At 36.7% G+C, this 18,842-nt stretch overlaps 1 long non-coding RNA gene across 2 annotated transcripts in view; it reads right to left on the reverse strand.

The window, feature by feature from the left end:
* Positions 1 to 3,342: 3,342 nt before the first annotated feature.
* Positions 3,343 to 18,842, reverse strand: part of LOC138164484 (uncharacterized) — a 38,210-nt gene continuing 22,710 nt past the window's right edge. Inside the window, exon 3 of one of the 2 annotated variants that reach the window (XR_011169077.1) lies at positions 3,343 to 6,395. This is a non-coding gene — a long non-coding RNA (uncharacterized lncRNA). The remainder of the gene's footprint in view (positions 6,396 to 18,842) is intronic. The other variant, XR_011169076.1, reaches the window with a different exon arrangement.

Genomic DNA, 18,842 nt, shown 5'->3' on the forward strand with positions numbered 1-18,842 from the left:
GCAAAACTGAGTATCATGTTTCAAGGGAAAATATAGTCATTCAGTGGGATAGAGGACTTACAAGCATTCTTGATGAAAAAACCAGAATTGAATAGAAAATGTGACATTCAGATACAAGAAGCAGGAGAATCATGAGAAGGTAAACAGGGAAAATAAATCATAAGGAACTTATCAAAGTTGAACTATTAACATTCCTACATGGAAAACAATAACTGTAACTTATGAAACTTTTCTCAGTATGAAAATAATTGAAGGGAATAAAAATGTATACACACATACATACATATGTGTATGTATATGTATATACATATATGTATATATATGTCTGTATAGGAGGGTATATGGGTGTATGAATACATATGTGAATTTGTACAGGTATATGTGTATGGGTATCCATATACAGAGGGCACAGGTCTAATTTAATAGGAAGGGATGATACTTAAAAGGTGAAATTAAGAGGTGAGAGAGGAATATAATGAGAGGAGATAGGGAGAGACAGATTGGGGTAAACTATCTAATATAGAAGAGGAAAGGGAAAATGGTTAAAAAGGAGGGGATGAACAGGAAGTCAAAAGGGAATGGGTCAACCTTATTCTCATTGAATTTGGCTTAGGTAGGGAATGACATACACACTAACTAGGGTATCTCACCCTATAGGAGAGTAGAGGGGAAGGAGATGAGAGGGGGGATGATGGAAGGGACAGCAGGTTGGAGGGGAAGGAAGTTGGAAGCATCCACTTTTGAAAAAGGACAGGATCAAAGTAGAGAATAGAACAAGTTGGAGGTGGGATAAGAGGGAGAGAAATATAGTCAGTCTTTTACAATATATCTACTATGGAAATATTTTGCATAGCCACACATGTAACAACCTATATTGAATTGCTTATCTTCCCTGTAAGGGTGGGGGACAACGGAGGAAGGGAATGAATCTGGAATTCAAAGTTTTAAAATCAAATTTTAAAAATATATGTATATATGTATACATATACATATGTGTGTGTATATATATATACTATTATCAATATTATTTTATATGTAAATGGAAAATAAGATATATAGGCACTGGGACATAGAGATCCACTGTACCCTACTGGAAAGTTGGAGGGGGTATTTGTGATAGTAATGGAATATTAAGATCCCCCTGTATTGGCTTGGTTTTCAAACTGATTGTGTTAAAACCCAGAGCTTGTTAATCCCACCTGTGGGATGGACTTGTTGATGTGAAAAGAGAGTCCTGGACTGGGAGGAGCTGGTGACATAGATTTGGAGAGACACAAGAGAGAGGCAGAAGCACTTTTTGGAAGCAGCACCCTCGTGGAGGCAGAGAGAGACTGAGAGGATTGTTGAGGGCTACTTTGAATTGCCCTGGACTTTTGAGACCTGCCCCTGGAGCTGCCAAGGACTGAGGAGACATGGCTGTTTTGCTGGTACTTTGTCTGTCTGTTTTGATGTTGTTTTGCCATATTTGTCCACTGGTGAAAGACAGTCCTGTTGAAGAAGTCCTGGAAACTGGCTGTTGGCTAAGAGCTCCTGAGATTGTCCTGCAGACAGAGAGTAAATACTGTCCACTGGTGAAGGACAGTGCTGTTGTTGCAGGGGTCTGGGAACCTTTCTGTTGGTTCAGAAGCCTTGAAGAAGGATTTTCTTGTTGTATGTTTACAGAAATCCTGGGAGAGGGTTTTGCTAATGTTTTCAAGGGTTCTAGGACTGTTCTGCAGACAGAGGATGAATTAATGAAGAGACTGGCAATGTATCTTGTGGCCTTGCTAAGCCTTGTCTCCCCAGGAACTAAGATTGCTGAGAACTTGCCTTGTGTCAAGATGAAGAAAAGACCTCCATTTGGGTATTAAGTGCTGTGCTTAAACTTGATGTAACTCTGGGGTAGATTCAATTGTGATCCAGGGGTGGGGAACTTTTGACCTTTTTGTGTTCAATGGTTGAACAAATGAATGTACTTTACTTATGATTGGAAACTAATCTCCATTTGAGAAGAGGGGCTTTGTGGTGGACTAAATGAAGGTACAGCCTAGGGGTGGAGTAGTATTTAGAACAGGGACTTTGTAATTGATTGAATGATTGGAAGGTCCTGGGGTGGGGTAGTACTTGGAGATTATTTAATCACACTTAGTAAATGCTGTATTTTGAATGATGTTATGTTTTGACCTTCTCTGTTCTTGGTTGGTCACTGAATAAAATGGAGAGCACCTATGCTGGTATTCTGAACCTTGGGAAGTTGCCTTTCCTTGGCATTACATTACAGTATTATGGGAGAAGATATGGGAAAGAGCAGATTGGAGGAGGGGATATCCTGTGGGACTGCTATTTTGGGGTAGTGGATAGGAGAAAAATGGGGAGAAAATTTGTAACTAAAAATCTTGCGGAAATGAATGATGTAAACAATAAGTTAATAAAGCTTTTTATAAAAAAAACATAAAAAAGGACTTTTTACCATGGTTGCTGTTTCTATTTACTTCCATGACTGTAGTTCTTTTTTTAAAATAAATTAACAATTTGTTTTTTTCAAAATTTTGTGTATATTCTTTTCTAAGTGGAAATTTCAGGTCTTCTGTAAAAGCTGTCGTATTTAGATGATGTTTCATATTTGATAACTATGAGTCCTAGGAGAGACCTTATAGCATTGCTATCACTAATGTGTAACTCTCCAAACTCACCTCCCATTTTTAATTGAGCAGGTAAAATGGGCAGTACTCAATAGCAAAATTCCATTGTCCCAGAAAAACCCTAGGAACTCAAAAATTAATATTGCCCTATGATAGTGACAGGAGTACCTGATTTTTATATCAACAACCATAAACCACAGCAACAACAATTACAACAGCAACAACTACAAAAAGCATAAATTTAAATGAGGAGAGGATGAAGAACAGAACAGTAAACACGTCTTTAAAATGAACATTCTCATTTCTCTGAAGTCCTGATGCAAGGAATAGACCCTCCTCATTTAAAAGTCTTTTATGTACCCACACTTTGCTTAAGGCAGTTTAAAATTCAGTACACTTGTACTGGAAATAATCCAGAGAGCAAAAGAGCTAGAATTGTGGATCCAATAGCTATAACTTTCCACCATGGAGCCTATGGTTTCTCCTGCCATGTGCATGGTCTAGGACCTTTCTCAATGTGTACAAATGTGTCCCTCAAGTATGAACCTTGATGTCACAGATTCAGTGCTTGACATGGATTACTGTTAATGCAGGGGTAGGGCCATACCTCTGAGGGGGGATTTCTACATATGGACCCATCCCCACACAAGTGCAGATTTCCTTGTTCAGACAGCTTTGTGTTCCTGTTTAATATACCTATGTATTGTCTTCATTTTATTTGGTTTGTTTGTTGTTTTTTAAATGTTTGGGAAAATGAACCATTGATGCCTTGATTTCCTGAGCTAAGAAGCTACAATTTCCTATATAGAATATTTGAATGGCATAAATGTCACTGTGAGTTTAATTGAAATAAGATCAATTGAAATGAGATTAGTTGAATAGCTGAGAACTTTAGGTAAGTATTGGATAAAGGAATAAACTCAACAAATGTTAATTAAGTCAATATTTCCATACATACTCTATTTTTTAACCTAATAATGATTATTTAATAGTCATGTACACCACTTACTTCAATGTGGATACATTTACCAGGGATAGGATATTACAACCCATCCATGTCTGCTCATCCTACTCATCCTATGGTATTCTTGTCCATTACCTTCCATAAATTCAATCCTGGGGCTAGGGAAGAGGAAGGTATTTTTCTTTGTGTAATCTGAATCATTATGAGGAATCCAATCAAACAATATAATCCAAATATCTAACTTAAAATGATGTAAGAAAAAGCAGACAAAGTGAAGTAAAGGATGGTTTGTGTTTTATACAACAAAATCAAACCCTAACTTATTCTTCTGCCTGTCAGGGGAAAAATAATTGAAATTCCCAAATAGTACTGGAATTCAATCTTTCAATTTATCTCATGAGGTCAGATCTTGGAAATTAATGTCTTTGTGCCTGCATGTAGCCACAGAATTTGATGACACCTATATTGACAGTTAGAGATAGAGGACTAGCGATAGAGATGTCTACCTCTATCTATATAGATATCAACAGAAATGAAAAGACGTGCATTTGTAGAAGATAATTAGAAGGCAATTCTCCATTTAACGGTCAATTAAGATACTGCCATCATTTTTTTTATGGTTGTAATACTATTTTATTTAAAAATGGAAGTGGGTGTCAGATTTACAGAGATGTCAGAGTTGATACAGAAATCCTTGCAGGCCAGCTTAGTTTTGACAAAGTATTATTTCACTCTAAAACTCCCACCATAATGTTAGATAAGATTAGAAGTGGGGAAAAAGGGAAAATTTCCATTTGAATGATGTGATTTTTATGTTCTTTCTTTATTAAAAGTACACAATACACTTGAAATGTACAATTGTATTTGAATGGTTATTCATGGGATTCAAGGCACTGTTTACTTTTTTTTTTTAAGTTCCTATTTTTACATCTAAATGCTCTCAAATGTACCCAGATTGAACACATCTGTTGGAAGAGTTAGATAGGGACCCTGCAGCATTCTTCTCTTGTCTAAACTAGCTTACTGGTGCTTAACATAGGACTAAATAAGCTTTCTTGATTTTCCTTTGTCCCAGGAGGAGGATAATGCCTGATTGTCCCTTTGGGAAACAGACAACTTCTGTCTACAGTGGGGAAATGGAAGTTACATGCTATTCAAAAAACTGCTATTTAGGTTCACACTACATGTAACCCAAAAGTTTGTGAAATAGAAAGGCCAAGAGATTCAGTCAAAAAGTCAGATAAGCAGGGGCGGCCAGGTGGCTCAGAGAGTAAGAGCACCGGCTCCAGTGTTGGGATGACCTGGAGATCGAATCCCGGGCTCAGACATTCAGCACCTCACCCAGAAATAACTGGCTGTGTAACCTTGAGCTACTTAACCCTGATTGCTTAAAAAAAAAGTCAGATAAGTGTGCCATCCAGGGACAAAGATGATAGTAATGGAAGAAATCTTAAAGGTCATTTAGTTCAGTGGTTCTCAAAGTGTAGTCTAAAAAACATTGGGGGTCCCCAAGTTCCTCTCATAGGGCACCAACATCAAAACTATTTGCATGAAAATACTAAAACTTTATATTTAATATAATATATAACCATAGATATAACCCACATAAACAAAAGTTAGTTAAGGACCTCAAGAATTTTTAAGAGTATAAAACGTAAAGGACTCCTAAGATCATAAAGTTTAGGAACTGTCGATCTGGTTCAACCTAGAACTAGAACTAAGGTCCACAGATTTTCAATGACTTATCCAAGGTGACACAGGCAATAAGTAACTAAGTCATAATAAATCCATGTCTCTGCCCTCTACCTCATAACATAGACACATCCCTCTCACTGCTTAAATGTTTCTTTTAAAGAAGAAAAATAAAAAGGTTGGAAATAAGAGTGGGATTGGGGGAAGGAAGTATTTCCCCTCTTTGATTTAGATAAAACAGAGCATAATGCCTATGAAATGCCCTGTCAGAAATTATTAGTCTTTATAGAAGTGTGGATAATTTTTAATGCTAGGACAATTTCTAAAATGCATGAATTTTACTATATAAAGTTTCAAACACCATTTCATCTATTTACCTGTAAAAGTGCCATTGAACCTCATTTAAGTTACCTGGCAGGGGAGGATGGATTGTGTGTTAAGTAAAACACTTTTCATTCCTATCCCTCAACCTCATCTCATAATATGAAAGAATTTAGATAAAACAAACAAATTCATTTCCTATCAATTTCTTTCCTTTACACATGAAGACATACAATCCACCATCATTGAAGAATGGATGATCAGCCATCTCTAACACAACAATTTCTCCCATTCAGTAATTTGATTGTTTCATCCCTGAGTGGATCTAATATCTTAGTTCCAACCCACCAGGTTTAAAAATGTGAAACAATACTTGACCAGATCAGATTCCTGCAATTTGGAATGAGGTGGGGTTATGTCTTAAAGTCATCGAATTAGAAGTTGGTGTAGGATCTGCCACTTTGAAATTGTTGGTCATTGAATGACTGCTGGCAAAGCTTCTAGAGATTCAACTCATCTTTTCCTTATATAATGCCTTCTCTCATCTCACAACTGGATATGATTTTTTCTCTCCTTTTAACTTTCTTGTGGCACTCAGCACATTTTGGTTTATTAATCAAGGTATAAAACAGAAATATGTATTAGTACCAAAAGTATATTCCACTGCTGTGGAACATTTTCAATTCAGAATACAAATTACAGAAGGGTTTTTAATAAGTAGTGAAGTTTTCCAGGTATAACAATTTGCTGATGACATTGTGTTCCTTGCAGCAAGTCTTATAAATCTGCAGAGGTTCCTAAAAGAAAACCATAAGTTATTAAAAGAATTTGATCTAACTTTCCCAGTAGGAAAAATCTAGTAGATTGAGAATGCCTGTTGTCTAGACTATGATATGATGTTGGATGGACAACCAATAGAATAGGGTCATTATTACATTTATGTCAGATGGAAATTGTAGATGAAAAATCATTGTAGAAGTAACATTTGTTTTATGTAGGCTTCGCTTATTTTTCCTTAATGGAAAAGGGTAAATCTCTGGTGTTTGATTGACCCAAGGAATTATAGTTTGAAATACTGGAATAGACTTATGGCCCCTCAAAGTATTAAAGGCTCAGCATAATCAGGATTCCTCAAATGGGCAATGCTCACTACCAATCCAGTCAACACATCTCTTTGATTTTCTACAATAAATAAGATGAAATGGGGCAGTGTTCACCTGAATCAGTTAGTGTGTCCTCTTTAAATCTTTTATTGTTAGGCAAATCTCTTTTTATTGAGTTTTATAGGCTTTACAAGTATTTCATTGCATTCCTATCCTAGGCCTGCCGATCAGGGGACTGAACTGAGTTAAACCTGGCCCAGCACAATGACTTGGGCTAAGGATTAAGTTGGGGAAGGGAATGAATTGGATTATAGTTGGGAAATCATGCAGTGATTCTCATGTCATCACAGAGTATTAGGGGCACTAGAGCCCTTAGAAGCTATCTAATCCATCTTATATTTAAAAGAACTCCTCACTACAACCTATTATATACCAGCATCATAAGGTTTTGTTCTTCTTGATGCCTTCCAAGGGAGGGAAGCCAGGACTTCCTGATGCAGTCAATTCCTTTGGACAGTTCTGACAATTAGAAAGTCTTTCTTGGTCCAAATTAAGCATATTAGATTGCAAGGTCAAGTTTCTCTCAAAAAAATGTACATATATATGTGTACATACATATACATATATGTGCATGTATGTGTGTATATATATATCCATGGTGAGATATTACAATATTTCTGAGTTATTATAACTGTAGGCACAAAAAAGTAACAATATTTAATTCAAAGAAGGATATGAATAAGCATAAGATAAATACAACAAATTTTTGGTTTTTTTTTTTGGAGCAGGGAAGACAGGGCAATTGGGGTTAAGTGACTTGCCCAAGGTCACACAGCTAGTAAGTATTAAGTGTCTGAGACCAAATTTGAACTCAGGTTCTCCTGACTCCAGGGCTGGTGCTCTATTCACTGTGTCACCTAGCTGCCTCCTAATTATTTCTACTAATTTTTTATAAAGTAAATTATTAACCTTTAATTTATTTTCCAATTAAGGTATATTTTATATTTACCAGGTTTGTACACAATGAATCCAGTCCTCTAGCATTTCAGTCTTTTGCTCTGTATTCTTAGGGACTGGAACCAAATCTACATTACACATTTTGCAAAATCATCAAACACAAAATGGCAAAGAATTTCCTGTTTGTATAAAGGTATTTAATGGTGATGGTGGTGGTGGAGGGTCTATGGTAAATAATTTCCATTTCAATAATTTATTTTTCCTACTTGATAAGAGAACATTTAATGAATAATTTAGTGTGTTGATTGCTTGTAGTCAGAGTAAGGACCTGATTGGATCATAGTCTTTCATAGGAGATCAGCTCATCCTCTAAACTTGACTTTGTCCTGGAGCTGCTGCATTTCCTATGATGCCATACTAACTCAATTGGATTAAGGTCTAGGGACCTGTAAAGAAAATACAATCTGCATTTACTGCCTAGTTATAATCTCCCCATGCAGTGCATAATGTTTTCACAGTACAAATTATGTGTCAGGAATCAAATTTCATTAAAAGCAGTTTATAATGGATTGTAGAGAAGTGCTGAATGTGGGACTCCAACTGCCATGAACTTGGGCCTTCATTTGTAGTCTAGTCAACATAGACTCCACCATGCACTTGAGGGTCATTGCTAAATCCTAATGTAACATTAGAAAATTGTAACTCCTACCAATTCTGTCAAGGAATGCACCATGCACATTATTAATATAGAATGCGATAACAGATGGCCCCAATAATTCTGTAGTTAGGCCCACGAGAACCCTGTGTGGGTTGTAATCATGTCTATGGTAAGGCGACTGCTTTTCTCTATATCACTTCATTCTTAAGGAATCACTTCTTTATGAGTCTACTGATACAGGCAGATGAACATAAACAAATTAATAAAGAGCTAGATGTTGTTCAATACTAAATTTAAAGATGTTGAAATAATAGAGAAATGCAGTTCCATTTATATTCCAGAATAATCAGAAGTACCACCTCTCAATAGACAATTTCAGATGTATTTAATATACACTGTCCCTGTCTCTAGAAGGAAATTGCACTAAATCTCTAGAGTTCTACTGTCATTTCAGTGGGAAAAATAACAGCCTGAAATTTAGCATGTTCCAGATGAGAAACAGGCCTATGGGTTACATCTGTCATGTTTCATTATTAACCTTTCTGATCACTGGGTAATACCTAAGGAAAAACATATATGTCACACAGTACAGTGTGCATCAAAACAGGTGGTTAGGAAAAATAACTGCAGTCACAACCTTGTGGCTTCTAACATTTAACACAAGCATAGGAAAGGAATTTATCAATTCTTTCAATGCTGTAGTTACACAGCTATTTTTATATGTGACTAAATGGCCTGAATCTTTTTAGGTTAGGGGATTTCACTCTGAACTTCTTTTGAAATGTGTTGTCTACATGTTAATATATCCATTCATGTATTTCACAAATAGGTATTAAGTACAAACTACAAGCAAAACACTGTGTTAGAGACTGTGTTTGGGGTGAGGGGTGGGGATAGAGATGGAGCATAAAGGAGAATAAAACAGTCTTTGGTCTGAAAGAGAAAACAGTTGAAAAAGTAAAGTTAAGCACTATAGAATGGAACAAAGGAGTTCAAAGAATGAAAAAAACATTGTCCTCAGACACTTATTGAATGTGTAGTAAGAGGCAGTTGATTTCACCTCAGTTCAATTTATGAAATTATAGAAGGTAAGGGTAATAGAGAAAACAAGTTGTTCAATCAAAAATCAGCAATCATTTATATAGAACCTATTGTGTGTCAGTTACTGTGCTAGCCACAAGGGACATTAGTACTGCTGCTACTACTACTACTACTACTACTACTACTACTACTACTACTACTACTACTACTGCTACTGCTACTGCTGCTACTGCTACTGCTACTACTACTACTACTACTACTACAACTGCTGCTGCTATGCTACCACTACTAACTACTATTACTACTACTGCTGTTGTGACTACTACTACTACCACTACTGATAATGATAATAATAATGATGATGATAAAATTGACAATAAAAAAATTCTTATTGCCTAATTTAAGCTGATCTACTATTTAAGGTTCAGAATGTGAATTCAACAGAACATCTAACAGTAAAGAAAAGTAGATTTACTTATATCATAGGGAGATAAATACAAGAAAGAGGTAGGGCAGTAGCAGTTGGGGACATTATGAAAGTCCACTTGTAGAAGTTAATACTTGAGCTTTGTCTTGAAGGAAGAAAGAAGCTCTATGAGGAAGAGGACAGAAGGGATTTAATCAAAGGATGGTAGAAAATCTGGGTAATAAAAACAGAGATGGAGAATGGGGTAAAGTATGAGGAATAACAAGTAGACCAGTTTGGCTACACTATGGAATATGGTAAGTCAAATCAAACAACACTTATTAAGGTTTACTATCTTCTATGCATTTGTCTAAGCATTGACAATACAATAAAACACGTACACACACACACACACACAAACACATACAGCCAAGGTGATCTATTGCACCCTAAACCGCAACCATTGACTTTTGTCTTGCTGCTAGACTTTGATAAGTCTGGAGGAAGGAATGAGGCTGATAACTTTGCACTGCTCTGCCTCACTTAAATCTAATTCCAGTGCCAGTCAAGACATCACCTTCATGATGTCATTAGTCCTCTTCCAGAATGAAGGGTGAACAACAACGACAGCATGAAGAGAATTAATATTGTGGCACTATAATGCTGGAAATGTCAGTTGCTTTGGCCACATGCTCACTCTAAATGGAAACCTCCAGCATTCTAGGCATGACCAACTCTTCCCATTAATGCTGTATACAGTTATGGGAGAGGCAACCTTGATTGATGGTGGGAAATGTTTTGTTACTGTTTTGTTACTGCAGGTCTTACAATGTTATCTCAGTAAGTTCCTTTGCTTTGAGATTTCATCTACTGATTTAATGTCAAAGGTAAATGCTTTAACAAGAGTTTGTAAGCTATAATTTTGGAGGTGCAAACTAATAGATTGCCTTGAATCCACAACCTTGAATCTCAATCTCTGGAATCTAAATTATGAGTCAAAATTAGAGTGTGTGTGTGTATGTGTGTGCTGAATCTGGGAGTAACTGTAATCCAGAAGGGATGTTTTAAATGCCTACTCTGTGCCAAGTACTGTACCAGGTACTAGAACCTTACTTCTATTTGGTCACATGAAAGTTTGAGAGAAAAGGGATAAATTTAGTTTGGTCTTAAAAATGTGAATGAGTCTTAATAGGCAGAAAGAGGTAAGGACTTTCAAGGCAAATAAATGGTATGAGTAAATGTTATGACAAGAGTTATCTACAAGGAATAATGTAATGGGGATGGAATATAGGTGAATTTAGGGAGGAAAGGGTAGAAAGGTTGTGTGGAAGGGTAGAGTATTATAGGGCAAAGAATGGTGGACTTAGGGTCAAGAAAAATTTAGATGTCCTTTCTACCTCTGAGCCTCACTAGTTGTACAAATATGGGTAGATCCAGCTTCTCAGAGGCTCTTCTTTCTCATTCTTAAAATGGAGATAAATCATATTTCTACTATTCACCTCACATAGCTGTTGTGAGGTTCAAATGAAATATAATATGAAAAAGATTTGACATCCTTAAAGAACAACATAAATATTTAGTTACTATTTTTTTTAAGTGGCATTGATGAGGGGGCAGAGCCAAGATGGCGCAGTAGAAACAGGACTTCCTCGCAGCTCTGGCTTCCACCTCCCCCAGTACATATCAAAAATGACTCTAAACAAACTTTAGAGCTACAGAACCCACAAAATGACAGAAATAAATCTCCCGCTGAAGGAAGCCCAGCAGGCCAGCAGGAAGGGTCTATCTCAGCATACTGGGAGCCAACACCAGTCCTGCCTGAGCCTTGGTTTTAGCCCCAGGGCAGCCCCTACTAGCAGAGCTAGAGCAGACTTCATGAGAGTAAATCACCAGCAGCTGGCGTGGTTTGCAGACTTCTCAATCCATAAATGCCAAAGACAAAGTAAAAGGTCAGTGTGGAACTTGGTTGGTCCAGGGAAGGATAGAAGAGTGAGATCTGGCTGCTCCCCCCAGAGCAAGAAGCAGAGGAGGTGTGGTGGCTGCAGGGGCTGCCACATGGCTGCTTCCAGAGCTCCTGGCCTGCATATTGTAGGGGGACCAAGTGATCATTCAGAGGGTAATAGCTCTTGCTTTGACCTACTTGGATCTGGATCACAGTCTTGGGTGGTAGCCTCGGGTGTGTGACCAGTGAGCCACAGTATGTGGGCCTGTAGAGAGGGCATCCTTCTAATGGCTCTGACAGATGCAAAAACCCCGGTGATTTGGGACATAGTTCTCTCCATTCTGGAAACAGATTTCTACCATGGCAAAGAGCTCAAAAGTCAAGTAATTGGCTGCCAAAATGAGCAAGCAACAGAAACACAAACAGACAATAGAATCCTTTTTTGGGGACAAAAAGGATCAAGGCATGGAGCAGGAGGAAGACATCAAAGTCAGAACCCCTGCATCAAAAGCCTCCAAGAAAAATATGAATTGTTTATAGGCCATGGAGGAGCTCAAGAAGGATTTTGAAAATCAGGTAAGAGAAGTGGAGGAAAAATTGGGAAGAGAAATGAGAATGATGAAAGAAAATCATGAAAAATGAGTCAGCCTGCTAAAGAAGACCCAAAAATACAATGAAGAAAATAACACATTAAAAAATAGACTAACTCAAATGACAAAAGAGGCCCAATAAACCAATGAGGAGAAGAATGCTTTAAAGAGCCAAATTTGCCAGATGGAGAAGGAATTTCAAAAACTTACTGAAGAGAATAACTCCTTCAAAATTAGATTGGGGCAATTGGAAGCTAATGACTTTATGAGAAATCAAGATACTATAAACAGATCCAAACAAATGAAAAAATAGAAGGCAATGTGAAATATCTCATTGGAAAAACCACTGACCTGGAAAATAGATCCAGTAGAGATCATTTAATAATTATTGGGCTGTCTGAAAGCCATGATCAAAAAGAATCTAGACACCATCTTTCAAGAAATTCTCAAGCAAAATTGCTCTGATATTCAAGAACCAGAGGGCAAAATAGAAATGGAAAGAATTCACTGATTGACTCTTGAAAAAGATCCCAAAAAGAAAGTATTTAGGAATATTATAGCCAAATTCCAGAGTTCCCAGGTCAAGGAGAAAATACTGCAAGAAGGCAGGAAGAAACAATTTGATTATTGCAGAAACAAAATCAGGATAACACAAGACATAACAGCTTCTACCCTAAGGAATCAAAGGGCTTGGAATATGATATTCTGGAGGTCAAAGGAACTAGGACTAAAATCAAGAATCACCTACCAACAAAACTGCAGATAATGCTACAGGGAAAAATATGGTCATTCAATGAAATAGAGGACTTCCAAGCATTCTTGATGAAAAAGCCAGAGCTGAACATAAAATTTGACTTTTCTAATGCAAGAAGCAAGAGAAATATGAGAAGGTAAACAGGAGAAAGAAATCATAAGGAACTTATTAAAGTTGAACTACTTATATTCCTACATGGAAAAATGATAATTGCAACTCATAAGACTTTTCTCAGTATGAAGATAGTTGAAGGGAATATATATGTACGTATATATATATATACATATATATATATATATATATATGTGTGTGTGTGTGTGTGCATGTATACATACAAATATATGTATGTATAGGAGGATGTGTGTATATATATATGTATATATACACAAATATATGTGAGTGTGGGCATTTGTATGTTCATGTATACATAGACAGAGTGCACAGGATGAGTTGAATATGAAGGAATGATATCTAAAACTTAAAATTAAGAGGTGAGAGAGGAATTTATAGGGAGAAGAAGAAAGGGAGCTATAGATTAGGGTAAATTATCTCTTATAAAGAAGGCAAGAGAAAACTTTTACAATGGAGGGGAAGAGCAGGAAGGTGAAAGGGAATGGGACAACCTGATTCTCATTGAATTTGGTGTAAGGAAGGAATAACATACACATTCAATAGGGTATCTTACCCTACAGGAAAATGGGGGGTTAGGTGATAAGAGGGGGGAGCGTAGAAAGAAGGACAGATTGGGGGAGAGGGTAGTTAGAAGCAGACATTTTTGAAAAGGGATAGGGTCAAAGGAGAAAATAGATTAAGTGGGGGGTGGGATAGGATGGAGGGAAATATAGTTAGTCTTTCACAACATAACTACTATGGAAATGACATGGGTAACTACACATGTACAATCTATATTGAATTATTTATCTTCCCAGTGGGGATGGGTAAGGAGGGAAGAAGAGAAAAAAAATCTAGAACTCAAAGTTTTAAAAACAAATTTTAAAAAATGTGTCAGTTTTTTTTTATATGCAACTGGGAAATAAGATGTACAGGTACTAAGGAATGGAAACCCATCTTGTCCTACTTGAAAGTTGGGGTGGGGGTGAAGGGGAGGACATAAGAGAGAACAGATTTGGGGAAGGGCTATTCAGTAGGCTTGCTGTTTTGAGGTGGGGGTAGGGGAAAGATGGGGAGAGAAAAAATTATAACTCAAAATCTTGTGGAATTGAATATTGAAAAGTAAAAATAAATAAATTTAAAAGGAAAAAAAAAATAAAGTGGCATTGATGCCAGGTTAAGCTGATGAGACTTAATTTAGAAGATATTCAAAGATTTTTTGGTTTGTTTTTAGCAAGGGAATGGTATTTAGACTCCATCAGGGCAAGTAACATCTTTTCTTTTTATAATCTTGTATTCCCTTACCAATGTTCTCCCTCCCACTTTCTCTGTCATGTATGTTTATATATATACATATATGTATATTTAGATATATTTATATATGTGTATATACACATGTATATATGTATTCTAGACCCTTTATTTCATCCACATAGTAAATTACTTTGTGTGTAAACAGTGTATATAAAAAAAGAAGTGTGTATAACCTGGTCAAATAATATGTAATTTAGAATCTTAGTGACCTGCCTTGGGCACTGAGAGATTAAGAGGTTTCTATTACCCGTTGTTGTTCTGTCCTTTCAGACATTTCCAATTCTTTGAGACCTCATTTGGATTAATCTTCACAAAGATACTGCATCAGCTTGCCATTTCCTTCTCCACCTCGTTTTACAGATAAGGAAAGCTGAGGTAAATAGGGCTAAGTGACTTATCCAGGGTCATACAGCTAATAAGTGTATGAGGCCAGATTTGCACCCAGGAAGATGAGTCTTCTCGACTCTGGGACTATTTGCTGTGCCACCTAGTTGCACTAGTATTATCAAAGGAAGATTTAAATTCAAGTCTTATTGACATCCAGACTAGATCTCTATCCTTTATAACACCATCTCTCTTTCTCTGGACCCATTCTATCTCTATCTCTTAGTTCATTTCCTGTTACATAGTAAATGCTTAATAAATGTTTTTCGACTGACTAACATTAGAGATCTGATAAGTGATTCTTGAGTGGACCTGAGTTTACAGAGAGATGCAGAGATAAGAATACAGAGAAAAAATTAATATATTTGTAGTGTATAGGATGAAAGAAGGGAGTAAAAAGAATGGAAATGAATTAACTATTAATATAAACACTAGAATGACCAGCAACATACAATGGCAGAAAGGGAAAAAAATCTGAAAGACGTCGCACAATAAATTATATAGTTTTGTGATTAATGTCTTCTAGTTTGGAGTGGGAGAAGGAGGAGTCAAACTAAAAAATTTTGAGCTTAGGTGTCTAAGGAAATGATGCTTTTATTAACATAAATAGAGACCAGGGGAATGGGAGAGGATCTGGTTTTAGAAGAAGAAAAAATATCATATTCAAATACATTTTTTTCTGATAGAATATTTTTACAATACTTTTTTAAAGCATTGATGAGAAACATAATTACTTCCCGATACAGGGGTAGTAGCATACACAGAAGTAAACAATTAAATTCTAGCAACTGCAAGACTATTGTTAAAAAGTTGTGTTTTTTTTATTAATACAATAAAATACTTTAGTTTTTCCTGTCTTTCTGTGTGGTCTTGTGTATGGAAAATTTTAAATGGATAAGACCACCCTGAATTTCAATTCTCACTTTTCTGGGTGGGGGGGATGTTATTTTCCTTCATTCTTGTCAATGGAATTTGAATCTGAATTCCTCATATTCATTTACTGTTTTTATATTCATAATTCCTAATGTTGGTATTCATTTAACAATGTGAATAAGTCTAGGGACAGATAATAGAGCCAGGCCTACAAGATCTATTCTTTTACAGAAGACCTATGCATCTTGAGCAAAATTGTAATAGTATCCAGAGTGAGATGAAGTTCTGATTTATCAGTTGTCTTGCATGAAACTCTCCATTTACACACATGGTTATAAATATGATTAAAGTAATTCAACAACCAAAATGTTAATGAGAATGTAGCCACACAGATAGAATGAAAAATATTTTGTCATTTCAAAAACTAATTAAATATAACATTGTTCCTCTGGGCTCAAGTCATCATGTAACCACATAAGACAACAACTGTCAATGAATAATATCTGCAAGTAATATCTGTTTTATCTGAAGTCTGACACACTGAAGTGCAAAAATACCACTTAAATATAGAAAGTCATCTGGTTAATTTCCAGGGTAGTGTCTTGGAAATATTAAGAATTTCCTCAAGGCAAAGGTTTTATTAAGTCCATTTTCCTGCTGATACAGTAGCATAAGGATTTCAGCTTAATAAATGTGAATGGCTTAAATATTATTGCATGATAATAATGGGTATAGAGAGGGTGCTTTGACAAAGTTTTCAAAGCAATCTACTTTTCTGTTTTATTTTGAGTCTTCCAATATTTCTATGAAATAGGTACTGCAGGCATTATATCATGGTGGGGGTGGGGGGAGCATTTTAGAAGTCAGAATACCCCAGAGATTATGATTTTGTACATTGGAAATCAATGAATGGATGAACTAATTTAATCCCTCACTATGTGCCCCAAACTGGGATATTAGTTTAGAAATAAGGCAGATCCCTACATTTGAGGAAATTATATTCTAATGGGGGCGGGGAGGAGTAGGCAGTTCATAGAGGAGATGGGTGGTTATAAAAGGAAGTTATGACTAGGGAAATCACTAAGATGATGAGTAGGGCAATTAAGCAGATCAGGCCAGCTTGGTTTTCCAGAGGCAATTGTAATGTTGGTTTTATTAACTGTGTGACTAAGGGTAAATCACTTAACCTCTCTGTCCCTTACTTTCCTATAAAAATTTAACATGGTGATAATAGCATCTTAATACCATAAGAGGAGAATCTAATGAACTAATGTATAGAAACTGTTGAAAAGCTTAAAGTGCCATAAATGTTAAATTTTAGTTACTTCTACTACTAGTGCTGCTTGCTGCTGCTGCTGCTATTATTGCTTCTTCTACTGCTGCTGCTGCTGGGGGTGCTACTGCACCATCAAACTATAGGAAACAAACCCCAGACATCTCTGAATATATTATTCAAGATAGGGTAGGCAGCAGGGTGGGTGGTAGGAGGTGCAATGGATAGAGTGCTGAGCCTAGGGTCAGGAAGAGTCATATTCTTATTTCAAATCTGCCCCTAGACATTTACTAGCTTGTGACCCTGGACAAGTCACTTAACCCTATTTGCCTCAGTTTTCTTGTCTGTGCAATGATCTGGAGAAGGAAATGCCACACCACTCCAGGATCTTTACCAAGAAAAGCCCATATTGGAATCATGAAGAGTCAGACACAACTAAAAATGACTGAATAATGTTAGATTAGGATAAAGATAGTAATTGGCAGAATTTCTGTGGTATTAAGAATTCATTGTGGGACTCATTCTATATGTTTCTGCATATATACAGTGCTTCAAACTCTGGGAGGAAAGTAGACAGTCCAACCAGATTCTATCATGCCATTGGATTCTGAAGGCACTTTAACAATATGATCTTTCTGGCACAATGAGCAGAGGGGACGAGCATCCATATTCCCCTGGTGGGTCTGGGAAGAAGAAATGTGTTGCCTGATCAATGGAAGCAATCATTTTCCCTATAAATCATATATATGTATATATATTATATGTATATTATATATGTATATATTATATGTATGTATGTGTGTATACACACACACACAAGCTATTCTGTCCTTATAGACTTTGATCTTACTCTATCCACTAAATTGTGTTGCTTCTCAGGCTATGTGCCTGGGATCTATCAACTAATAACTTTTTAAATTTACCTCTTTTAAAGATGACCATGGAGGCCATTTGCCATCACATTATTTGATCTGTACTTTTCTCCCATATTGCAGTTTTGTCTAGGTAGGGTAGAAATCCCTCAGGCAGCTGTTAGGAGACACTGCCTCTCTAGACCTGACTTCTCAACTGAGTTAGAGTGAATGACTTTCTCGTGTCTTTTGCCTATGAGGGCAGACAAAGCGATTCCCTATAGTATTTGAGCCTCCTAAGGCTTTTCTGAGACTGACAATCTCCCTATACTCTTGTTTGCTAATCCTTTTAAATTCCAGGATCTTTCCAAGCAAATTTCTTTAAGTATTGATTTGTTGTTGATCTTTTCATTCTCCTTCTACTCTTTGTGACCCATTTGGGATTTTCTTGGCAAAGATAGTGTACTGGTTTGTCATTTCCTTCCGAGGCAAACAGGGTTAAGTGACTTGCCCAGGGTCATACAGCTAGTAAGTGTCTGAGGTCAGATCTGAACTCAGGAAGATGAGCCTGACTCTAGGCCAGGTGTTCTATCCACAGTGCCACCTAACTGTCCTAAGCATTGATAAGAGAAGAGTTAAGGGTACATTTATCTAGAATTCTGCTGTTATTCATATTATCCTAGCCATTCCCTTGTTTTATGCATATTAAATTTTTGTTTTTGTTTCTTCCTGGGCTGTAATGGAAATGCAAATTTAAAGATCTTCCTTGCCCCTAGGCTAAAGTGCACCTGGAGCCTGGGGTGGGAGGCTTGTTTTTCAGTTGATACTTTTTGATTGGCCAATGGGTCCAAAAGGTTGTTACATTCTCTGAGCCAGGAGAAGGCTATATAAGCCCTGATGTGTAGCTTTGTTTTGGGGCTCACTTTAAGAAGTGTTCTGTGATTTGATCTGGATTCTGGGAAGCTGTTGTCCAGAGCCGCCCCCCCC

This window comes from Petaurus breviceps, unplaced genomic scaffold (genome assembly GCF_028583685.1).
Source record: "Petaurus breviceps papuanus isolate PSGF00001 unplaced genomic scaffold, PetGlider_PUasm1.0 189, whole genome shotgun sequence".
Taxonomy (NCBI): Eukaryota; Metazoa; Chordata; class Mammalia; order Diprotodontia; family Petauridae; genus Petaurus; species Petaurus breviceps.